At 42.0% G+C, this 26022-nt stretch overlaps 1 protein-coding gene across 1 annotated transcript in view; it reads right to left on the bottom strand.

Annotated features, from left to right (window-relative positions):
* rnf152 (ring finger protein 152) overlaps positions 1-24622 on the bottom strand; it is a 45284-nt gene extending 20662 nt beyond the window's left edge. The window contains exons 1-2 of the mRNA XM_018679255.2: positions 24181-24622; positions 22374-22678 (exon numbers count right to left, since the gene is read on the bottom strand). The gene's annotated coding sequence lies outside the window, so the exon portion shown is untranslated. The remainder of the gene's footprint in view (positions 1-22373; positions 22679-24180) is intronic.
* Positions 24623-26022: the final 1400 nt, after the last annotated feature.

Consider the following 26022-nt stretch of genomic DNA (forward strand, 5'->3'; position numbering starts at 1 on the left):
TATCCACAGTGGCAATTTGTCAGGATCAGAGCTGGATGGTATCTGTCGCTGTGTGGTTGTCGCAGCGTCAGGTGTTGTTCATTACCCCGAGGTTGTCAGGGAGTCGCGGCGATGATCTGCGAACACGCCGAGGTCATCTGGGGCTGGGCTTTTTTATCCCGCACCGCTGCACAACCTCGTGGGCAGATTCAACTCAGTTCGCTGGCTAATTATTCAGTCTATAAAAGGACAGATTATGGTGAAAAATTCAAAAGATATTCAACTTGCAGTGCTAAAAAACGCCAGTCCTCGCATTTGAGAAGCTGGAGGCTGTGAATTTTAGACATTTTTGCATGATAAACCATTAATTTTTCACAGGTTTAGTGGTGAAACTGGTTGGTTAATCAGTAAACTACAGTTTTAACAAGGCAAAGCTGTCACACAGTGGCTGGTTTGAGCTTCTTTTTCTGTTCTATGTCCTTGTAAACTGAATATCTTTGAATTTTTGTACTGTTAGCTGGACGAGGAAACAACTCTGAAGACTCTGGGATGCATATTTGACATATTTTACCTCCTTTTTACACCAAAATTTGCAAGTAAACCTACAAAAATAGGTTGGTTGACTCCTTTCACATTGCCAGTTTGTAGACGAGTTTGTGTGGCACGTTCACCGTCAAAAACACGTTGGAAACACTCACTGCTAATCAGAGCTGGAGCTGCTAAACACCTACGACTACTGCAGAGAAATGTGACCTGGAAATAAATGCAGATGGTCCCTTTTCCCACTAAAGACAAAAACCAGGTGTTAGATTCATCTGCTCAATCCAAAAAGCAACATTAAAATAACTAAACAATCTGCATATTTCTTCTCTGCACATGAAAAACTTTCAGTTAACTGCTTCTAAAAACCAGTTCCACAGCTCAAATAAATGCACACAGGCGAGATCCAGTCGGTAAACCTCCCTCCCAAACAGAAAAAGGCTTGTGTATGTTGTCAGACTGAGTAATGAAGGGACAATAAAACAGCAATTTCAGCCAGACTATGAGGCTACAACTGATAACAAAGTTGTCCTTCTACCTTTTTGTTTTGCAGATTCAATCCCCAACTACTTTGACAATCAATTAATCATTATTTATCAAGCACGAATAGCAAACAGCGGCTGGTTCCAGCAACGCAAACATGAGGATTTGCAGCTTTTTTCCTGTTAAATATCACGGTTTGGACTGACATTTCCATTTCTAAACAATTCATTAAATGCACTACACTTTTTCTGAGTGGTTTCTGCTAAATAAAAGAATATTTTTACATGTTAATATAGATATTTTTGCAGTTCTGACTCTTAAGAGGAGAGGAGAGGCATCCACGCGAGCTGAACGCCGCCCTTCGACCCCAGCGCTGACATCAAACACGCACGAACCCGTGATTACCTCCATCTCCTACTACTACTACTCTCTCTTCTTTCTCTTGTTGTAATGCGAGAGCCCTGCAGCACAGAGAGAAAGAGCTAGAAAAAACAGACAAATGCCAAACATAAAAACACACAGGCGGCGCACACTGTACATACACAGCAGACACGCCTGACCTTTACCAGCGTCTCCTGAGGCCAAACATGTGAAAGGCTACCTGTGTTCGAGCAGAGATCCCCGACGGCCCCTTCTCTGCACATGCTTTCAAGGCGCTGCCGGTGAAACTGGTTCTGCTTCGGCTGATAGAAAAAAAAACAAAGCCCTGAGCCCTGCAGCTGACAGTGAGAGCTGTTATCGTAGTGGTCAACAACTACAGCCAACACATCTCAATCCGAGCACAGACAAAAGACACGCACCGTCCCTTCCGCCTGCAGAGGTTAGGGAGACATGTTGATATTATGCAAATGCATTGCGCTTCCCTCCTCCTACACACGGTGACATGAAGCCTTTGTGTCAGATAAATTCATTACAGTGGCTGTCAGAGCAATCTGAGCAACAGAGATCATCACGACTAAGGGTTTGAAGGCAGCGTGGAGGATCTGCGAGACCCAGTTGCTCTAAATTTGTCGCTGCAGAGTGAAGCCAAAAACTTGTAAAACATATATTCACATTAATTAAGGCTGGTATTGTGTAATAGTTCTGTGCTCTTGCTGGTAGTTTCCAAACTGATACAAGAACGATATGTTTTACGATACAGAAGATTTTTCTAGCTGATCAAGAGCTTTACCTACATAAAACTGGTGAAATTACAGCTGAAATCAGTTGTAAACTTATCAAACAGCACATTCACAGAAAATAAACAGGCACTAACTTGATCATTTGAGTAATTTTTCAAGAAAAAAATCTGTTTTTCTCCATTTTGTGTGACAAAAAACTGAATATCCTTCAGTTTTGGACCTTTAATTGGTCAAAACAAGCGAATTAATTATGTTGGACTTTGGTACAAAATGTCACACAGCAAATGACAGAAAATCTGTGTAGAAACACATACAATCATGCACTCAAGAACCAAGCAATCGACAAGCTACGAAGAACATGGGAAAAGGTAGATGAATTCCCACAGATTAATAAATAAAAATAAATCATACTTTGATAGCAAAGACTGATTAAAAGTAGAGAAATATCATATCTGACAATAAACTTCTCAGGAATTATTGAGAAGAGGTAAAAAATAATCAAGATATTACTATAAAAGTAAGATATTACTACATCTCTGATTGCCAGCTTTCAGCACTTGATGGTTTTGACAGCGTCTACCAAAAAAAGTAAATAAATCAGAGGTGTTTGTGGTTCTAAGGCTCGTTCAGATGATGAAAAAACACAGCCTCCTCTTTGATTTAAGCCTTAAAGAGGGCTGTGTTTGGTAGCGTGTTGGCTTGACTGACAGCTGTCTCAGTCCATCACCCTCAGCTACAGCAGTTGCCATTAACTCGTCCTAGTTCGGCTCCACGCACTGGGGCCAGAAATTTTGAGTTTTGTGCCCGAAGCGGCTGACAAAATGGTGTGGAGTGTCAGAAGGCGACGTCGCAGACACCGAATCGATCTCAGTCTGGAGCTAATGCCTCAGAAGACACTGATGGTTACAGTCTGTAATAGAGAGACTGGTAAGGTATATTATTTTAAAGACACAGTTGAGATTGTGCCTTTTGCAGGTTTAAATAAACCATTTCTGTTCCACTAAATTCTGTTCTGCTAAATTCTAGGTACTTATTAACGTTTACCAACATTATTAGACACACACAGTTGTGTTTTAAGAAAAATATAACTGTCACTGATGCAAGAGAAGTGGAACTTCTTCACTTAAAGGTGCTATATGCAAGTTTTTGCTATTGCTACGTGGCTAATGTTAGCATTAGCAGCTGTCCACTTACCAGTCTAGAAGAAACGTTACAAGTTTAGCATCAAACTTCATTCCTGTCTCCAGCAGTGGAAAGTGACACCAATTAACTCTTTTTGCTTCTATTTCTACCACTTTCTTTCTTCTACTTAGGTTAGCATGCTAACCGGCTAGCTCCAGTCAAGTCAGTCCAACATGAGAGGACACAGAACTAGCGCTGTCCAGAGGACGTATTCTAACCTTTCGTCTTGTTAACACAACGATGGCTGAAGCTCTTGGTAAGTAAACAGCTGCTAATGCTAGCGTTAGCTATGTAGCGATAGCAAAAACTTGCATATAGCACCTTTAAAAACAGCTTTTAGCATCAACATTTCACACTTTTGAAGGCAACTGCTCATTAATAATATGAATAATCATTAATAAAGCAATTCATTTCAGCTTATAAACATTTTAGAGGTACCGTAATTTTCTAACAGCTGTCCAGGAAACAACACAGACTCGGCTGTGTTTTGGTTTCCCCTTCATCTTCCCATCACACTTCCACATCACGCTCTGTTCTCTGACAGCAGCACAGGTGTGCAGCAACACCTGTGCGAGGCATTTTTCTCGCTGTAGCCCTAAATGTTAATGACTGGAGCAGTTGGTGAGAAAATTGACAGGATAACAAGCTCTGATGAGGCCTCGCGGAGTTAATCAATGACAGTGACATCCGATGAGATGGTGGTTAAAGAAAAAAAAAAAGCAGACAAACGCCACAAAGGCATAGTCAATGGCGAGAACCCAGAGCGCAGTCAATGAAGAGCACAATGCAAACTCAGCAAGCGAGAGCCGAAAAAATCCATGTTTACAGGGTCAATGTTGAATGAGATGCAAGTGGTAGTCCTCAAGTGGAAGCAGATGGGAGTGGAGTTGCACAGCAGGGGCGTCAGTAGTGTTGCTACAGAGGTCATAAATCAGCCGTTTGGCATCGTGTGTCGTCAGCCAGGCAGCAGAGAGTCAGACTCCAGGCATGTTTCAATCAACGGGCCAACAGACAAGCTGACAACACGAGATGCAAGGGGGTAAAAAAAACGAAGCGCCCCGAGGACTACGACCAGCTCGGCTGAGATATGAGACACCGCAGAGACAGACTGTATATCAAGCTTTTAAAAAGGCAGGAAAGAGACGAGGAGGAGACGAAACAACATATGCAAATCAGCTCTTCAAACAGGCAGAGAGCTGATAATCACGGCAGCTTTAAAATGCTGTCACACAGTATACAGTAAAGTATGGAAGCATATGGACAGACTCATGAATATCCTCTCAGGCAGAACCTACTCCCTCCGACTGAACTGATCATAGTAGGGGAAAAGTTGATGTTAATAACCTGGGATTATCCGAAAAAGAGACAAAACATGAAGTTTATGTTGAGATATATCAGTATTTAAGTTTATAAGAGGAGGAGACTGCTTTTAAACTCTAAAAATAAAGAAAGGTGATGAAGAATTTGGACATTTTATGGGTTGAAGAGGTAACTTTTCTGATAAGGATCCTCTCCAGATATGTGTTAACCTTGGTTTTGTGTGCTTTTTTAATTTCTCCTAGCTTTTTGGGATTAGTAGGAACCTGATTAGTATAAAAACTGAACCAAGTCTTTGAACAGGAGGGTGTTTCTGAAGAAAAGTACAACTTAAATGCGCCACTAGCATCCAGAAAGCTTAAAAATCCAATATGTCCTGTTGCCATAACAAGCAACAACCATAAGCTCTGATCAGGTTTTGTTCCTTTTCTACTTTTGTCTTAATCTCAGCTGTAGAATAGGTTAACATGAACAAAATGTTCAATTATCTTTTTAAAATTGACTAAAAAAGTCATCTCCCACTTTAAGGAAAAGTCAAAACTTCAAAGTATGTGTCCTAAAAGTCATCTCGCCCTTCGAATAAATAAAAAAAACAACCTTTTGGCATCTAACTCACTCTGCACAGTGAAGCTCAAACATCCAAATCACAATAAGCTGGGGTTATTAACCCAAGAAACACCAAAAAATAAGGTCCAACTCCAGTAATCGAGCTTTCTCTGTGGGCGAACATGTCCAGACAGACACCCGAGTTTAATTCCAGCAACATCTAGAAATCTCAATCAGCGGAGGCTGGAACCATCCCCCTCTCCACAGTCCTAGTTTGGCAGATTTAGTTGGATCTAATGGGTATAATTATACATGAAAATCCTGCCTGGTCGGGCATTAAGTAAACACAGCCACAGGAGATGCAAAGACTCATTTGGAGGCCAAGTGTGGACATTCGTAGCTGCAATCTCATAAAATCTGGCATTTGGTGATTTCAAAAATAGCACAGACACAGAGAAAGACGTGCTCAAATCCTTGTAGAGCTCAAGAAAAGCGTCAATACCACTTAGAGATTCTGTGATTACAAACCCTGCAGCTTGCAAAATGAGAACTCCACCTGGCCTCGGTTATCCACTGCTCTCCACCTGTGATTTTCCTATTTTTTTGGGGAGGCAACAAAGCTGAAATATTATTTATTTTCCAAGAAAACAAGGGGAGCGAATTGTTTGATCTGGCAGCCAGCTCGTGCTTTCTCTCCGGCCACCCGAGGAGTAGACAGATTATCATCGGATGTCTGGTAGGAAGCAAGAAGCTGCGGGGGAATCGGCCCACCAGAGGTTAGGCCTCTGGATGCAGATAAAGCCTTCCCCCCCCCCCCTTTTTATCAAACACCTCGCAGAGAAAATCAATCGCAAATGCTGCCTGTGTGGCGCCGCAGAACCGCCCGACTTAACGCTGCAAAGTGGTGAAATTATAAGAGATGTAATGGCAGCAATTTCAGCTCAGAGATACGGTGCTTTCCTCACAAAAAAGAGGTAATTGCTCTGGTAAGAACTGAGAAACTGCGTGCTGTATTTCCACTTTAAGAGAGGAATGAGTAAAATTGACAGGGAATGCAGACGTTGAAAGGTGTTGTCATCTTTCCTTTTCCTTTAAACCTGAGCTTCGTACACTGGCAACTACGGCAACAGAACCTTGGATCCAGGGAGAAACCTGGACCGAGACACTCACAGCTCTCTGATTCCAATTCGAACGAGGATGTGTTCAAGTATCACATGCCAGGGTTTTCATCTGGAGGGATTCCATGTTGTCTCAGTTAGCGCGAATGAATTAGATGCTCTGGAGCTGCCTCATTTTGTCATTAAGGCTGATAAACTGGCTGTTACTTACACAGAAAACTCTACTAAAGCTTTCAATGTGATATTTTCTAGCCGTTTACATCTGGTATTGACATGCAACCTGCATCTGGATTAAGACATGATTACAGACCTTTATATTTGCAACTAATAATTTGCAAATAAACCAATTTAAATGCCACATTTATCACTTTAAATGTGAGGCTGATGAAGAAACTGTCAAACGAGCATCTTTGGGTTTTGGACGGACAAAATAAGGCGTCTAAGGAAGTCGCTGTGCATTCTGGGAGGCTTTAATTGACGTTTTCTGATTAACAGCTGATTGATTCATCGAGAAAATGATCAACACTTGATGTATCGACCAGCTGCGGTGCATTAGCAGCCGTTATTCCAACAATTTGCTGACATGTCTGGAGTTTATTTCACAAAATATGATATGATCTGTGTCAGACATTCCTGATATCTCAGTTTTTGCCACTGGAGAGCGGTCATCTGATTCCCTGCACAAAAGCTAATAAATGTATTCAGAAACTGCCAAACTACTAACTTAACATGAGTTTTTTTCCTTATCTGGATACAAAGAATGTTATATGGCAGGTGTAAACAGAGTATAATCGTCGAGTGGGAGGAAAACTCCTCAGTTTCTTGGAGAATTCAGCAGGAAATCCAGGTGAACTCTAAACAGCACCTGGTGCAAAGCGCTGAATGTAAATCCAGCCCACTGAGAGAGAGGGAGCCAAGCTAGCTCGACAAAGATATCAATATGGACACCTGTGGGCCACCCCCCCCACCCCTCCGCCTCCTGTTGCCATGACCACCAGTGTCAGCAGCAGCAGCAGAGTCACTGTAGAGCTATCGTCACCGGGGCTGCTGGCGATGGGAGGGAGGTGGGGGAATCAGCGCTTCCTAAACAAATTAGCCCCGGAGAAAACTGCTGAGGCCCCGAACCCTTTAATTACATCAACCTGAAACCAAATTATGGGCCGACTCTGCTGCGTGTAATAACTAATGCACATCAAACAAGCCTCCTCCTCCTCCTGTCCCACTCCATCATCAGTTTGGAACATTTATATCGGGGTATTCATTCCCAGGAGAGACTGAGAGAAATGTCAAGACAAGGGAGACATGGCTTATCCTCCCTCCCTGGCCTTTTCCCCTTCTCGTTCTATCGCTCCCCTCCATTCTTTTCCCCCCCTTGCTTCCTCATTCATTCTCCGCCACTCTGTCGCTTTCTCTTTTTATCCTGTCATCTATATTGTGAGGAGCGTCTTGCCGGTTCCTCGGAGCCTCGGCTGTGTAAGCAGAGCAGGCAAGATGAGAAGCAGAGGTGCTGTACTCAGAATAGTGAAGCACAATAGACGAGGAGGCGGTTTTCAGCTGGATGTGATTTAAAATTCTGCCACCGGTGGAGTTAGAACAAAAAAAGAGGTTTCAATTAAAAGTTATCTTGCATAAAGAAGAATTTTGTGCTGAAACAATTCAGGAAATGAAGGAATATACGTCTACTAAGGCTGAAACAATTAGCCGATGAGTCGAGAACATTTGTCTGCAACTATCATTCTAAAAAATGATCAGCAGGTTTTTCTCAAATCCTCACAATTGATAGTCAATGAAGTCATGTTTTAAGCAAAAACGCCAAAAATTCTCCAGTTGTAGCTCCTTAAATGTAAGAATTGCTGCTTTTTATCTTATATGACAGTAAAACATTACTATCTCTGGCTTTTAGACAGTCAAAACAAGACATTTTATACAATTTGTCAAACAACACCAAAAATTTTCCAGTTCCACTTCCTTAAATGTGAAGATTTTATCTTATATGACACTAAAAAATGAGAATCTTTGGCCTCTAAACAGTCAGCAGTTATCTAATCCTCAGCAGTTTTACCATGAAATATCAGTTTTACCTCCAAAACTACTCAAATTAAACAATGTGAAAAGACTTGTTTACATCTTTTATAGCCAGTTCCCACCACAGGAACTTTTCCAGGGGCCCAGAAACAATTTTGTTTTGACCACAGTCCAAATTTAGGTCCTCAACCGCAGGTCTTGGTCCCACAATAGGGCCTGCTCTGGGTGCAGGACTTTCTCACGGTTCAGGAAATACAGGGGCAGAGTTTGGGTGGGTTGGTTGGATGATGAGTCACTAGTTTTAATGTAAGAACTAGGGTCCTGGAACCATCTGGTCCAAAAGGTTCATGGATATTACGTCAATTTAAAGGGTTGGAAACCATTTTAAGTGCCAATTTAGATCAAAAAGATTGAATCTATCAGCAAAAAACAGCAAATATTAGCAGGTTACAGCTTCTCAAATGGCAGAATTTGCTGCCTTTCTCTGCTTATATTTAATATCTTTCCCTTTGGACTGTCTGCAGGACTTTAGGAGGGATTTGACTCAATTTTCTGACATTTATGGACTAAATGATTGATCAGTTACTCCAAAAATATTGTTATAAGTTGCATTCAGGCAACGATTGAGTCCAAAAATGAATATATGAAAATGTTTTCCTGAACATGTGCCACCGCATAACCCTGAAGCTCATTATAAAAACATTACACTCTGACTCCACATCCTCCTGCTTACCTTTCTGGATAGAAAGACAAGTACAGCAGCAGTGACAAGGCAAGTCATATTGTTTATCTTCCAACCATTACAGCGCCATCCAGGCACTAAGGCAATTAATTACTGAATTATACCATGCTGGTGCACAATGAATGCAGTAGGCCCTGGGGGCTTTTTTCTCATTACCAGGTACACACTGTCCTACACGGGCGAAGCAGGGGAGGCTTTTAATAACACTTAGTATTCAGATTAAACTGTTGTATGCGGCCAAAAACTCCCGGCTTCCAGGGTTTCGGCTCCAAAGTAGGATCAATTTACAATCCAATTAATTCAAATTGTGTGGAAAACACGCGCCACAAGGAGGAAAACAATCGGCCGTCCCGTTCAGGCGAAAGACAAACGTGGGTCTGGAGCGGAAAGAGGATTTACACCTGATGTGTTTGACATGCCGCCTCTGATGATTCAGCACACCAGCAAAGCAGCAATAAAGGGGCCTGTTACAGGAATTAAAATCCTCCTCTAGTTAAACGCTTTGCTGTGGCTGTTTGTTGTGCTTAAAAGCCACTGAGGAGATGCTACTGGGTTCGATTTAGGATTTGACGTGTGCGCTTTGCTTGTGGATTTATCGCAGCTGCAGCAAAGGCAGGATATGGATGCATCACTTAATGCTTATATTTACAGAAATACATCATTTTCAACATGCTAATTCATACTGAGTCGAGCTTAATGCCTCTCTAAAAATAAAAACGATGAAATATATGAAACTTTAACAGCAACTCAACTGATATGTTTGCAAAAATCTATCATTTTTAACAAGATAATTCACATCAAGTCAAATAAATGTTATAATTATCGGCATATTTAGCAAGAATTTTAACTTTAAGGTTGAAATTTAAGTTGACAATGAGAGAAAAAGTTTATTTTTGGGCTTAGAAGTAGTAGTTTAACCAAAAAAATAGACACAAATCTTAACTCAAGGTCGACTTACAACATTTTGTAACTGGCCATTGCAGCACAAGTGAAAAAAACTAAGATTAACTACTTTTTTCTTTAAATTTAGACTAAAAAAAAGATGGAAAAAGACAGCAAAAGACTGAGATACTTCCATAATACCACTGAAACTATGTTTATCTGCGTATTTGTGAAAAAATTCTTATCTTTATCTGACTGTTTCAAATAAAGACAAATATAAAAGTAATTAAACAACATAAAACCCTTTCTACTATCACTGCAACCTTTACCTAAGCTCCATCTGATTGTGTGTCTTTGTGTGCATGCATATTAAGTGTGTGTGCATGTGTCAAAAAGGGTCAGCTCTCGCTGTGCCACATGCGCCCGTCGACCTCCCCGCCAGGCGAGCTGCAGGGGCGAAGCCGGCTGATTCGCAGATCCACACCGAGACGCCAGTTCGTCATTGTGTTTGTGCGCTGCTGATTCAGACTTAGAAACAGGTAAAGCAAAGAAAAAAATAAAAGAAAAGGCAGTGAAGCGCTTCCCCCCGTGGCAGAAAAGACACATTAGAGGCCCAGTGGAGGATTTGTGCTGGATGAAGTAAATGGGATGCTGCTGCAGACTCCCTGGTGGCCAGGACGATGTGATATGAGGACCTTTTTTTCAACTTTGCTTTGCTAAGTTATCTTCTGAGGCGCATGTGTGAAATTCTCACAGATATCCCCTCTTTCTGTATATTATAATAAAAACCATTTTCAGAATGCATTAAAAAAACAGCTCTCCCCTGTGACGTATGTGACAGACTAGTCTATCAGTATCAAAGGAAATCACACATGTGACATCTAATTCCAACTACCTGTCTCAGAACTGTGTCCTTTCTGGATGGAAATGAAAGAAATGAAAAATATTCAACCCCCTCCACACCTCCACCTCCATCTCCCAGCCACCCATGACTTGTTTTATGTCCAACAATGATCTGTGGAATGGCTGCCAAGCGTGTAAATTTGGCGACGAGCACAGGCTCGCTGGCAGCGCTGAACAGAGCGAGAGCCGGCGGTAAATCTAAAAAGACAGTACATCTTTATTATTGGCATGAATGGATGCAGCGACAGAGAGAAAGAGAAGGATCTGATTCGAAATATGAAGAGGTGCACAAAAGGATAAAAGATGGGAGAGGAAATGTGTCGAGTTTTCCATCTGGTTGGAAACAATCACCTGTCGTACAGGTCACAAAAAGGAGGCAAGACGATTAAATCATGTAGATTTTAACTCTGTTATCTGAATTAATAAATAATTTATTCTTTATCTTTTAGATACTTTTATCAGTCTAAAGGCTCTTATGCTTCCTTAATGTAAGAAAATAGATGCTCCTACATATTTTATTTTCTATGCAGACGAACATTCTTTTTATGGCTTCCACTAAAATTTCTTTTCATTTTTGTGTTTTTTCTAAATCAAAAACTTTTAAAAATTAGCTAAATTTAGTTTATTTGACTTGTACTGAAATGGTCAATTATAAAATAGAGATTTTTGTAAGCGTATAAACTTTAATGTAACGAAAGAAAACTTTAACTTATGATCCATTTATGTTAGTATTGGTATTAAGCAGTACGTCCACTAGAGGGCAGCACAGGTCCACGAGTTTCTGGCGACCGTGGAGGAGGTCGTAATCATGTAGCTGTTAGGAAGAGGCAAGAGCGGAACAGTGTTGGTCTGTGGGTGAAGAATGTTTTTGCAAATGTTATCCGCCATTTTTAAAATTTCCCTGTCGTGTCCTGTGGACAGGGTGTGGGCAGATATGCGATAGAAATGGAAATTAGGAAGAGGAAAAGCGAGATGATGATCAACCAAATTCAATTAATCCTGTCATGAACTCTCTTTTTACCTGCAGCGCTACATAAAAATTCACTAAAATCACTGATTCATTCATATTTGTTCGGGATATTTAACACAGGATCAAAGCGTTGGACTGACAGATTTAGTGTTCTGCCTCTAGAGTAGGTTAAGAAATATCAGATAAACTCCCCTGCTGCTCATCTGCCTTTGAGCCTCAAGCTTTTTTATCCTCCCTCCTTCTCAACCTCCCCTTGATCACTCAATCTTTCTCCTCTCCCTTTATCTTTCCCTCCTCATTGGAGCCCATTGCCAAGGTTTCTATCGCGCCACGTCCCTTCAGGGGTTGTGTCCTTGTGTACCGGAAAAAAAATAAAACACAATCTCAATCACGGCAGGCGTGTGTTGTGACTCTTCTACCCTGCAGACACAACACGGCGTGTGGCCTTTTCCGCCAGAACGTCCCCCAAAACAAGCTCCGCCAGGTTCAAAAGGGGAGGTCACCCTGAAAAAAAATACATTTTAACAGACCTACCCCTCCCGGGGCAACAACCATATTAACAACTCTCCTCCTGGGCCCCTGCCTGCCAGAGCTTCAGACAAAAAAAATAAAATATACCCAGTACACCTAGCTCAACCAAGCCACCACTGCACGCCAATTTTTATGAGGCGAAATAGCTTTCAAATTCAGTCAAATCTGAAAGTAAAATTTGATGCCTGTGGCTAGTACATGAGGACAGAGGCAGGGAGATATCGGCTCACCTGGCCGGCAAAAACAGGACAGAGAAAATAAAGATAAATAAATTCATGTTTCACAGCTGCTGTAAAATCATTAAGGCACCATATGCAGCCTGCGTCGGTATTCCTTCTCTTGTGATGCTCTCGTGAAGAGTGTTTGTCAGAGATAAGTGTGGCGTTCTCCTGAAATAAATAATGAAGGGAGAACGTGCGAGCCGGCCGAGGCAGACAGCCCCAGATGTTGGAATAAAAGCAAAAGTGGGTCAGGTGTCTCGTTGATGCTCAGACGAGCGAGCAGACGGCGCCGGCCTGAATCAAAGAATGGACGGTTATGCTTCAGTGTACGTGCAAAAAGTCACGTGACGAGCATCGGTTCCACCTGAGGCGAGCTGAGGGTGTAAATCCAGAGGCGGCAGTTCATCGTCTGTTTTATTAAAAGGTCAGGAGGTCGGGTGCAGAGTTGTGTCACCTGTGTTGCGTTGTAAATGACTCCCAGGGGTCTTGTGTAGCTCTGCCAATACATCATTCACTCTGGGTTATGTACTGTGGACCTTCACAGCTCAATGGTGTTACTCAGACTCATCCATCTAAACTACAACACATCCATCACCCTCCATATCTGCCTCTGATGCGCAGCCCTCCTCCGCACACAACCCGAGTCCAGCGTCTGAGCAAACCTGACACATATACACTCCTCTATTCAACGCTCGTGTTAATCCCCGACGTGCGTCTCGTCGTAAATCGACCGTAAACGACCCCCCCTTCAGTCCTCGTCAATCATCGCATCCGGATCGTTTGAGGAATAGCGGAGCCACGCAGCCTCATCAAATTATGAAATGACGAGCAATTATCACAGCAAAGTTAAAAGGGGGCCTCTCCGGTCTTTCGCTCACTCGTAACGCAATTACATGTGAGGTTTATGGACAAAAAAACAACATCCATTACTGACTCGTGCTACAGATCTGTGGCTTCATTATCAGCCTGTGTGTCCAGGCAAAAAAAACAACCTTAAAAGTCCAGTTTAAATAATACAACCATCACTTTGAAGGCATATCAGGCACCAAAACACTGCATCTGATAAGCCTGGACACTGGTTAATAACAGTGGGCACAAAAACTACTACAGTTTTTAAATTTACCATCCTAGTTTTTTGTGCTTTAAGGTGAAATTAATCTCACATAAGGAGCAGATACAGATATATATGCAATAATCAAGATTTATGTATGCAAACTGAGCATAATGTGCACACAAATCGAGCTTTAATCAAAATCAAAATTATACATTTATGGTGCAATGTAATGCACGTTAGAAAATGTGACAAACAAAACAGATTCACCACCAAAAACCAGTCTGGACTTTCAAGACTCAAAATATCGTGCCATCAAACGCAGTTTTAGACATGGCACACAATGGAAAATTCACAGAAATAAAAGAAATAGCTATGGAAAAAGTCACGGAGAGGGTGTGAACATGAGCTGTGTGTGTTAATAAGCACAAAAACAGATGTCCACCTTGAGCTAAATTAAGATGAAATCACGTGGACTAAACAGATTCATTTTTAATGCTTCTGTCTGCAACAGCAGACTTTACACGGTGCTACACCGTTCAAAATATCCTACCTGGAGTACACTGCACTGTCAGTAAATGTCACAAGAAATAAAGTTTAAACAAATTCAAACAACGTGAAAGTTTCCCTCACATAAATGGAACAACAGCTGCTCAGTTTATGACATGCACGGGGTCAGATGGACAAGTCACAACCTGACCCACTTTCAAAAAGTCTCACTCTGATTTTACTTCCAAAAGATTCATTTCAAGCATCTAAAAGTATTTAAAAAGAAGGTCAAAGCAGGAGTATACCCTGCACACGTCACTGAGGCGGATGGATTTTCAGGTGTGCTGAGGTGTGATGGCACCTTGCGGCCCGTCCTCGAGGGGGGGAGGTGGACGAATCACCCAATGACGCATGTCTGACACGAGGCTGCAGGTGACTCAGAGGAGCGCAGACCTTCGTCCTGAAGGCTGGATAACATCCACACCCCACTCAGGTATTTATTTCCTTTCATGCTTGTCTGTGGTGTTGTTTCCTCTTGCAGCTGTGTTTTGTTTTTTGTTTTTTTTGCACAGCACATAATGATGCAATCACCAATAATGTGCCACACGCAGCTGGCATGTCCACGGACCATACTGATTTCAAAAGGGCCTGCAGCAAGGTCTTTTTACGTAATTGCACTCTCACTCACGCAACAATGCTAAATCCCTTTTACTCAGTGTCTTTTCCTCATTAGAGAGCTGCAACAGGAACTGAAAGGGGCTCTTTATATAGATGGTTTGTCATGTCAGAACAGGAAAACCATAGGTGGCCCTAAGAAATCCATCGACTATCATCGGTTTTCAAGAAAAAATGTGAAATATTCTCTGGTTCCTATGAGGATTTGCTGCTTTTTTGTCACATAAAGGAGTAAATATAACATCTTTGGAGGCTGTCAAACAAAAATAATGTACAAAAAGAGGCTTGTTTTATATCTAAACTGCAGCATCCACAGATATCACCCAGCCTGCACTCTGTCCGAGTGAAATCTCCCTCTGCAGATCCAACTTTTCTTCTTCTTCTTCTTCTTCTTCTCTTCATGGACTTAATGGATTGTGAGAGCAAGGTAAATGATTTTCCTCTGACAACAGAGAATGTATTAGCTGTCACCATTCGTCACCATTTACAATCCATCCTGGACGAATGGAAACAACAGCATCTATCATCGGAGGAGACACCTCCACCCACCCTCCCTCCGCAAAACAACAACAGGAACGCCAGGCGAGACGATGATTGATTCAAATTGGATCCTTTTCAGGAATCCCGGGGCAGGAGAAGAAGCCAGATGCCACAGGTTTGCGGCTTTCCACCCTCCCAAAATCCCCCCAAAAAAAGGAATAGAGGATAGATAGACGAGTCAGCGGGTGTATCACTACACCTGTATGCATGCACGCGGGTCATTATATAGATAGAGCGGCTAAACAAATCAAGTGTCAGGCAGCAGGAAAGGGAAACACAGCAGTATCAGCTCACAAGCCTGCTGCACACAATCAAACCCTTGATATCAGGGAGCTAAAAACACAAACGATAACTGCATTAAATAAGACGTCTACTGATGTGTGCAATTCCCCGGAAGCGTCTCAATTTGTGGGATAACCTTGGAGGTCCAACTCCGGCGAGTTACTTCTGTCATCTTCTCTCAATTGCCACTTTAAACCTCATCCGCTTCTCATCTCTTTCCTCTTCTCTCCTGTTTCCTTCTTTTCTTTTCTTTTTTATTTCACAGCAAATTAAATTTACCCAAGCAATGCAGCTGTGCATTCCAAGTCTCTCTTCTACACCCACCAGCAGAAGGTCAACCCTGGCACCCCTCCCAACGATTGTCAGGAAGCTCTCAAAAAAGAGCTTGAAATTGATTCATCGCCCAACAGCTCTCCCTCACTCTCTCACAGAGGGGATCATGTGACAAATATTATGAATAAAAATGCACAGATGCAGAGCTGATGAGGGGAGGCGAAGGACGAAGTGAAGAGCTCATCATGAGTGCTGAGAGCACAGGTGTTTGTCAGCGGCAAGAGTGGAAAAATCCACTGATATCAAACTGTATCGTAACAAGGGCTGCAATCAAGTCAGTTCTGATGATGTTACTGGGGTAACTATATTTGATCTAGGGTATTGAAGTTTAACGAACAAAAAGCTAGCTGGCCTGCGAATCAGATATGCTAATTGTAAGCTAACTAACATCATTTCATTGACAATTTAAGAGGCTAGTCATCATGGTGCTAGCTAGCGCAACTGAGATGCTGAATGGAACTTTTTTCGTTTAACATCCATGTTTTTTTGTAGTTCAATTCAAGAATCTCGAGTACAGATATATTGTACTACTACTGGAGGGATAGATGCTCTCTCTATATGTCTGTAATCCATAAAAATCATCCTTTAAATGTTGTTTATGGATGATAAAAATCCAATATATTTATGGGTGAAAGGAGGGGATGAGTCTCTTTTCTGAAATAAAATATCTGTAAATATTTGGACAAAAAAACTGTGATATTCTTGATGAAACCTGTGAGTGAAGTGAACCGGTCTACACTTCCCTGAGAAACCAGACACAGGATCCTCTGTTGATACTAAAAGGTAAATAGGTGTAGAAAAGTAAAAGTGCTGTGTGGACGAGAGCCAACAGTCTCTGCTGCACTGAGTGAAATTATTTGTTTTCTTAACGTCTGCACAGGCAGCGCAGAAGTAAACAAACAGTCCTTTTCACGGCTATCGTGTCGTGCCTGAAACAAGTTTGTTCAGTGTTTCCTGTCACTTCCTGTTTTGGGGTTTTTTTTTCTAGACCTGGCCCACTTCCTCCTCTGAACTTTTATCAGAAAGAAACTCACATTGAGCGGATGGTGATTGTGAAATCAAAAGAAAAGAACAGCAATTAAAAACAAAGATGAGGACGGTTGCTAAATAATGCACCGTCACATCAGGAGAACAGTAGAAAAGCGACCAAAAAAGTACAGAAGACAAGAAGAAAATCCACTCCCTGATGATGCACCATTTACAGAGCGGTTATGAGCTGTAATTAATAGATTAATTAGTGATTAATACATCATTTTGTAATGCTTTATGGATCTGTTAGAAGCTATTAATAAGAGCGACTTTTGTTTTGTTTGCAGCTCTTTTCTTGAAGGTGCCACAATCTCTCTCTTTTCTGGATTAAAACTCATTTATGAGGCATTATTGACTGATTTATTAACCACTAATGAAGCTATTTATTATAAATTTAAAGCCATTCAAATATTTTAAGGAAAATTCTGAGGTGCTAGAGCAGACAAAAACAAAAAAGATAACAGTCTGAACTCTGGAAAGAGTGGGAAAAAAAACTAAATCAATGTGACACAAATTACCCAGGATCCCGTAAAGGCCACTTTCTCCCAACAGATGGGAACCAATTAGCCACCTGACTCCCGGAAAACACTTGGGCAGCCGTGTGGAGCCAAGATGCAAATGAAGCAGAGGGAAAGGTGGAAGCAGACCTGCCAACGTCTTTGGGAGAGAGGAGAGGGAAATTAATGAAGGAGACGGGGCAAGTGCGCAGGGTTTTTTTAGGAGAAATGGGAAGAGAATAAAGTGGGAAATGATGTATGGAGCTGGGCCGAAAATGTCCGAGGAGGTTACAGAAACAACGAGCAGAGGGCTAAAAAAATATCTCCTGATGGAGAACGTCATCTTAATCCTGCAGGCGGTGAATCCTCCATCAACCGACGTATTTAATTTGAGGCTAACATGGACTCATTGATCTAGTTAATGAACATCTTGTCATATTTATTTAACTGATGCACTGACGAGACAAGAGGCTGCACGACACAGCGACTTTCAATCACAACACTCCAGAAGCAAGTCTTCCCGATTCCCCGTCGTTCAGCCATACAGCCCGATCCCACACGACTTGAAACTAGACAAATAAGATCAAGGGACTAAAAAAAATAAGCTGCCTGTTTCAATTTAACACAGAGGAAAAGTGCAACCTTTTTCCGACTATATCTCACATCCACCTGAATAAGAGGAGGCTGGAATAAGATGCCAGGACAAGTTAAGCTCTGAAGGACAAAATCAAAAGGTATGAAAGTGTCTAAAGTTCCATGCCTCAGCAAACTCAAAGCCAATGTTTACCTTTATCCCCTCTAACTGCTCACACAAGGCATCAGGCAGCTGTTAAACAAAGCCGAGTAAATATTGGTAAGTGTAGGTGATATAAGGCGACATATTCCCCCCTGGAGATTTGACTTGTCACGCTGGCTGCAACGGCTGAATCCTGCAGGTCTGAATAATCTGGACCTCTTCCAAGGACGCAGATGTTTTATTTTCAAACTCTGCTCCTTCAAAATTATGTGCTTTTAATTTGAAATCTTGTTGATTTTGCTTCTGTTCCCCCACAAGAAACAAGCAGCAGAGAATATAATGCAATTCAAGATATTTCGACGCCACCTGGAACAACAGATTTGGTAAAGTTGGGTATTTATTGTGCAGTTTCTAACCATCCACCCATTCTCAATCCATTATTAGCTTGCAGTATGTGGCCAAAGGTATGTGGACAGCTTTTCCAATTTGTCTCCCTGCCAAATTTTGGAACCTGGCTGCAGGGAATTGCATTAATGAGGTCCAACGCTGCTGAGATTCAGGATTTCCAGTTTGTTCCAGAGGTGCTGGATGGAGTTGAAGCCAGTCGGGATCAGACTACCCGACTTTTTGTCTTTCACTGCAATCTCATCTTCTCCCTCAGCCAATGACAATCCATCGTGCCAGAAACAGGAAGAAACCCAGCAAGAGCGAGCGAGCGACACCGGCTAACGACAGCATGAGGCCAGAAGTCGTGTTAGGACGAATAAAAACGATAGAAAAAGATTCACATCCTGTTGTGTGGAAGTCAAAATCACATACAATGCAAGCAGTTCTAAACAAGAAAATCGTGATCTCCTCGCAGATCGTCAAGGAACAGGGTCGAGAAATTAAGTGAAAGAAACTTGTTAAGTGAAAGAAAAGCTCCTAGCTAGCCCCAGCCCCAGACCAGATGCACAACCTTAACCACAAACTTAAGTTGACAGCAACCCAAGCTAATCATCCAATCTTCTGTAACAGTTGTACAAGGTTTGATCTGCTGCTGCTGCTGCTGTACAGCTCCTCCTGATTATTTCTGTCCACCCCACCTACAAATGAAAGTGCCTGTGGCTCTTTATATAAGTCCAGTCTGTTATCTTGTTCCAACAACTTGAGCAAATGAAACTTACGGCTGCATTTGGATGGCCATGATAATGGATTTCTCTGCAGCTCCGGACCTTTGCTCCCTCTCACACTTAAAACAAAGACTGTAATGTTTTAGAGAAATGCCACAGCAGCTTTAAAATCACAATCTGTGAGAGGCTTAGCAGAACACTTACAGAGTTTTTTGTTTTTTTTTGGTTTGGTTTATTTGTCCAGGTAAGAATGAGCCCCATCTGGACTCACAGGTCGGTCGTGGTCCAAGAATTAGAAGCAATAACAGACAAGGTTTTCTGTTTAGAATCAGTATAAACACACTAATAGCCCAGTCAAATCCATCACATTCCAGTTTAAGAGCAGAGCACAATCAGATTTGTTTTGACTGCCTGCCCCCTCGCTGCCAAAAACTCTCTAACCTGGCAGGTTGACAGGTTGCCACAACTCCGTCCAATAAACAAGCAACTTATGAATTCATGTGACTGTTGTTTGGAGGAACGGGCTTACGATCAGCGAGTGTTAACAAAAACCTTCCTCTGAGATATGCACTTTGGGGAAGAGATTTAACTTATCTCCTTAGTAATGGGAGTAAAACTGAACTATTTGTCCTCCTGTGCTCAGTTTGACATCCTGTTGTTCCTGTAACATGCAGAGCTGTTTGTTCCCATTGCTACATCGTCTCCTCGTGAGTCACCGACACTGTAAAAGCCATGCACACACTGACATTAGTGATGCAATTGTTAAAGATACGACGAACCACCAGAGGGAAATGACCATCACAGCTGAGTCTAAACAACAATACCAACCACAAAAGCTACAGTTCTTCTGTTTACCAGCTGCTTTATGTTAATTTAACTGTATTTTTGTTTGGAAATATGCTCCATTAAAGCACAACATCAACCCCTATAGATCTATATATCGCATTTCACATAAATAGGAACAAATAAGCTTAAAAAGAAGAAGAAGAAAGCAAAAAAATCGACAGTTTACGCCATTAAATGTTGACTGTTTGGTCAAGGTAGAAAAACCCTTGCTCCTACATTTCCCATCATGCAACTAGGCCTACAACTTATCATTATTTACATTATTTGATTAATTTGCAAGCTGTTTTTTCCATTTAAATTAGAAACTGGCCATCACAGCTTCTCAGGGAGAGACATGATGTCATTGATTATTTAAATATTTTTGATTTAAATAAATAAGAATATTTGACGTTGCGATTCATCAGTTATCAAAACAGCTTTTCTGTTGATCAGCCAACCTAAAACTCACTAAAGAATTCCCAGAGTTTCCAAACCCAAGCCAAAACGACCCCTAATGGCCTTATCAGTATTTTAGCATACAATGGGAAACTCCCTCAAAAGCCACAGGAGACATTACACCCCCTGTGTTTACAGGCTGAGCAGTGGTTTTGATGTGTAAATTTGGTGTACTGCCCCTTTAAAGTGGGCTGTATTTTATCACCCAGACTTGAGCTTCAATCTTAAAGTGTCAAAATGTTGTTTTAAGAGCTTGAATTCTTCGTTGTGCTTGTAAGTTGCAAATATTTGAACAAATATGTGTTTTTTTGTGTGTAGCCGGTTAATCCGGCCGTGATCACAAGCTCCCAAAACCCAGGGTGACGTCTTCAAATTCCTTGTTTCGTCCAAACAACACACCAAACCCCAAAGGTATTCAATTGACGACAATGTGAAACAGAGAAAAGCAACAAATCTTTTCATTTCAGAGGCTGGAGCGAGGAAAACGTCTGGCAAAACCTTGTAGTTTACAAGCAGCAGCTGTAAATTACTCGTGTTTAGGCGGAGATTTATCACATTTACAGTAGATTTGATGCTCAGACCTGCTGCAGTGACAGTAAGCTGTCATCTGTGCAGCTGTAAGCACACACACAATGGCCAGAAATAACCCAGCTGATAGACTGTCATCTACTATATGTCACCATCAGTGTAAGACCTGCAGGAAATGATTTTACAGACGAGGAGGAAACAGCTCGCAAAGCAGTAAAAAAGGTTTACTACTTGCAGAACAAGAAATCAAACTGACATAAACTCTTGTTCGAAACACAGTAATCCCGCAGGCCATTAAGTTAGCGGAGAATTAAGTAACAGTTGACACATCCTAAATGTTGGAGGAAGTCCAGCTGCTGCAAATCTTTTTAGGAAAAAGCAAAGGGGGGATTATGCGGAGTTAAAAGAAGGAGGAGGAGGAGGAGAAGGGCCAGACGGCCTGAATGCAAATGTAATGGGAAATGAGTGTTTCATTAAACAATCTCCTGTCTTCTTGCTGAAAATCCCCCTCATTTGACCCATTTTCCCCACACAAAACAGGCAGCAGCAGCAGCAGCATCAGGCAGAACAAGGATGGCCTGTGGCACAGCTGGAGCACTTATCAATTCTAATTCTGCGTCTGCAAAACAAGCCACTTGCATTTCATTACGCACTTCCACTCCAGAGGTGGTCGAAACCAAGGAAGCTTTTTAGTAAACAGAGGGAGAGCTCGTCAAAAAAGTGTCACCAAACCAGGATAAAAGCATTATTAATGTTTATAAGAATGCAGAAGTGAGGTAAAAGTTAACTTCACTGGGTTTCTCTTTGCTAAATCTAATCGCTGTAACAATGGGGTGACAATGACATTAGTGTGGATCATCTCTGTAGCTGCCTGAGGAGGTGCGATAGTGACACAACAAAGGGAGTAAAATGGTTGAGCTGAAGCCACTGTAAAGAGATTTTAAGATACAGCTGGTGTAAGGTGGGAATAAACAAGAATAAAATGTTTTAAGTTCATTAAAACACGAGGACAGGCTCGTAAAATTCAACATCTGCACCTGAATTAATGCCACACTCATGCATTTCGAGTTGCACGAATGATTGAAGACAGCACACATGCAAAAGTGTGCAGACAAAGCCAAAGAGGAGGGATGCTGCTCCCACCTTTTCACGGCCAAAACAAAGCAATCCTCCGCTCGGGAAATAACTTTCCTCAACGCTTCAACCAGACTCCATGCAATAAATCACCGTTTTAAGACGAGGAAGAAACACAGCGCTCACCTTTTTTTGTTCCTGTTTAGTTCCTGTTTCTGTCGGGTGATAAGGGACAAAGCAGCAGTCCTCTGTCTGGTTGTCTGTGGGTGTCTGCTCTCTCCTCCTCCGCTCCTCCGCGCATTTAAACGGGGCGGCAGCAGCAGCGGTTGCGAAATTGTTGATGCGCGCTTCGCCTTGTTTGGTGGGCGGCGTGGCTGGCTCACTGTTTTCTTCCCCGTGTTTCAAACCCAGCGAAAAACACCGTAAAGCCCTCCCACTCCTTCCACTGGCTCTGCCTCTCGTTCCCCTGGACGGGCGGATCCGCCCTCTCACTGTAGGAGGAAGGAGAGGAAATAATGTAAAGAACACACGTTGCACGCTTCGGGTTCTGGATTAGGAGAGAAAACCCGTGTCTCCACAGGCTGGGTGTGATGGGATGTGAGTCCGGCAGTGTGCAGCCTGAGCAGGCAGTCGGGGAGTCCTGCTGCACCGCTGCGCTCCGCCGGCTGTGGTGCCTCTGACTGCACTGCAAAAAATGTCCATCCTGACAAGACTCAGACAGTTTTAAAGTCACAACAGAGGCGCGCACAAGGGGGCACAGTCTGTCCTTACAGGGCAGAGTGCCATTTTTTAAACCTATAGGGTATATTGTGTGTTTTGTTTACCCCGAATGCCCCATGTGTCTTTCCTATTCACCCTAAATGCACCATTTGTTACCCAAGTGTGTTTTTTGTGACTGAAATGCTTCTTTTGATGAACACAAATGCCCCCTAGTCTGCCTAATTGGCCCTGTGGTCACCCATTTGCCCCTCTATTTGCTCCAAGCATTCCTCTTTTTTGCCCAAGTGCCCTTCTGCGTGCCCAGGGGCATTTTGAGTTGCTAAAATCCCCCTCTAGTTGGTCTAATTGTCAGTTTTGATCAGCCTAAATGCCCCAGGTGTCTTTCTTCTCACCCAGACGTTCTTACAGTTAGCACAAGTACCCCTGTTGTCGCCCAAGTGCCCTTTCTTGCTGCTAAAATGCCCCTCTAGTTAGTCCAAATGCCCCTTTTGTCACCCAGATACCCTTCTTCTCACCCAAACATGCCTCTACTTAGTGCCCCTGGGATCACCCAAATGCCTTTCTTGCTGCTAAAATGCCCCTCTGCTTGGGCCGAATCTCCCTTGTGATCAGCCTAAATGCCCCCTTGTTTATCCAAATGCCCCTCTGGTCACTTAAGTGCCTTTCTTATTACCCCGATATCTCTTTAGTTGACTCATGGGTCAACCAGATGCCCCTCAGTTTGGCCTAAATGCCCCTCAGTTGGATCAAATACCCCTCAAGTGCAATTCATATTGTATCATACAAAAATTCCTTGACTATTAACAGGGCTGTGTCACTGTGATATATTAAGAATAACACTTGATGCTAATGAGGTTATTAAATACACTTAAATGATTAATACATTAGATGAATTAGAAAGGATTTGCATGTTAACAAGCTGTTGCTGTCCTTGAATAATCTATGGATATAGTCATAAAGAAACTCAGGAATATTCAGGTTTAAGCAGCTGCAATTTAGCATGTAAAAGTTATAAAATCACAAGCTTATCCACAGATTATTATGGATTTTTGGAGCATTTGCACATAAATCGTGCACAGTCATACTAATTATTCCCTTTCAAACAGTTACAGTAAAAGTATTTCATAAACATATAGCGTATTTTAAAGTGCTAATTTTAAGTTTTTGCTAACGCTACATAGCTAACGATAGCAGTAGCATTAGTTTACTTACTTGCATACCAGTTTAGAAGAAATGTTGAGAGTTCAGCATCAAACTTAATTCCTTTACTCACCAAGAGTTGTCTCCCTGCTACTGTTTATTTCGTTTTGCCTCTATTGCAATCACCTATGTTCTCCCACGGACGTTAGCATGCTAACTAGCTATCCCTTGCTAATGTTAACGGTTGTTTTAGGTCTAGTTCTGCCACGCCTTCAATTCTACTGACGTTGGCACGCTAACTTAGTTAGCCCCAGTCAATACTAACTCTTGCTTCTAGATATATCACTTATATTCTTCTACAGAAGTTAGCATGCTAATTAGTTAACCCCCGTTTAAGCTCTACGACTTGTTTTCTGCTACTGAGGCTGACACGCGAACTAGCTAGGCCCGGCGTATGCTAACTATTATTTTTGCCTCTATGCCTATCATTGCTTTTCCCGGACTGACGTTAGCTTGCTAACTAGCTAGCCCCGCCAACGTTAGCTCTTGTTTGTTTGTTTGCCTCTAGTTCTATCGCTTAATCTACTGAAGTTAGAATGCTAACTAGCATTGTTGACCAATGTTAACTCGTAGTTCTATTACTTATTTTATTATCACGAAGTTAGCATGCTAACTAGCTGACCTCAGCCAACGTTAGCTGTCGTTTTACCCCCGTTTCTATCACTTAGAAAGCATACATTTTAAGTATTGACCTCTTAGAGTGATTTTCTTTACAGCATGTGGTTTCTCAGCTAGCTCTCTAAAGAAATGTGCAAGTGTTTCATCTGTGATGAGTCAAGCCAGGACAGATTTACCTTATTTGGACTGATTATCACTCGACCATAGACAGGGACTGCATGTATTTGAGTCTTGAGGTGTATAAACCCTTATCATTAAAACATAAAGAACTCTGGTGGTAAAATAAAAAGATGCTGTTAAGTGGAATACAGCTGTATTCCTTTATAGGAGATTGAAAAACTGGAGAAACCATGATAAAATCTGTGTTAAATTCCCACTGAGCACCACAGACGCAGTTCAGAGTGTTCCTCTGAGAGCATTACAGGAGTATTATAATGATCTTATGTCAGTGAAAAAGCTCTGATTTGCTCTAAGAATGATTTCCCTGCACTATAATTAAATGCAGTGACCAGAGTATAATTAAAAATAGTGGCAATTACGTTTCGTAAGACTTGGATATGTGCAGAGACGTCTCACAGTTTGGGGTTAAATTATTAAAGGGAACCCTGAGGATGCATTTAACAAGATGCTATATTTATATATACGTGTGTGCGAGAGTGAGAGGAGCCACCTGGGCTGCAGGCCTCAGCTCGAGTCCCTCTGGAGTTCGCTGCAGCGTAAGCAGCCTTTGATATATTTGCTTAAATTATGGAGGATAATGAATTTAAATTTGTGATGCATCAAGTCTCTGAAATGGCAACCCACCCCAGGAGCCCCGTAAATGTCTAATACAGCTCCCGGCTCCAGGGGAGGGAGTTGGGGAATCTTATACAAGATTGAGCTAATGAAAATAGATAGGCCTCTGAAATGCTAATGTTGACTTTTGGTGCCCAAATCTGGCTGCAGCCCACAGGACATACTGGTTCAAATATGTGTGTGTGTGTGGAAGAGACCCACACTTCTCCAGGGAAAGTGAAGCTAACCTTTAGCTTACCCTCTGATAAATGCGGTATACATTTTGTTCCTCACTCATGGACAAATTGCTCTGCAGAAACCAACAAATTGTGCTTCTGAGATCAATCGAACGGAACCAAAGAAAGAAAGAAAGAGAGAAAACATTCACTTCATTCTGTCGGAGAGCAGCGAAGCTTTACTCTGCCCCAATTTCTCACCCTTTGTTTCACACAAAAATTACACAAAGCATGAGTTCTGCTCTCCGTCGACAGCCCATATTCGCTCTGTCCGCCCACATTCAGCC

Source organism: Lates calcarifer, linkage group LG24 (genome assembly GCF_001640805.2).
Source record: "Lates calcarifer isolate ASB-BC8 linkage group LG24, TLL_Latcal_v3, whole genome shotgun sequence".
NCBI lineage: Eukaryota > Metazoa > Chordata > Actinopteri > Centropomidae > Lates > Lates calcarifer.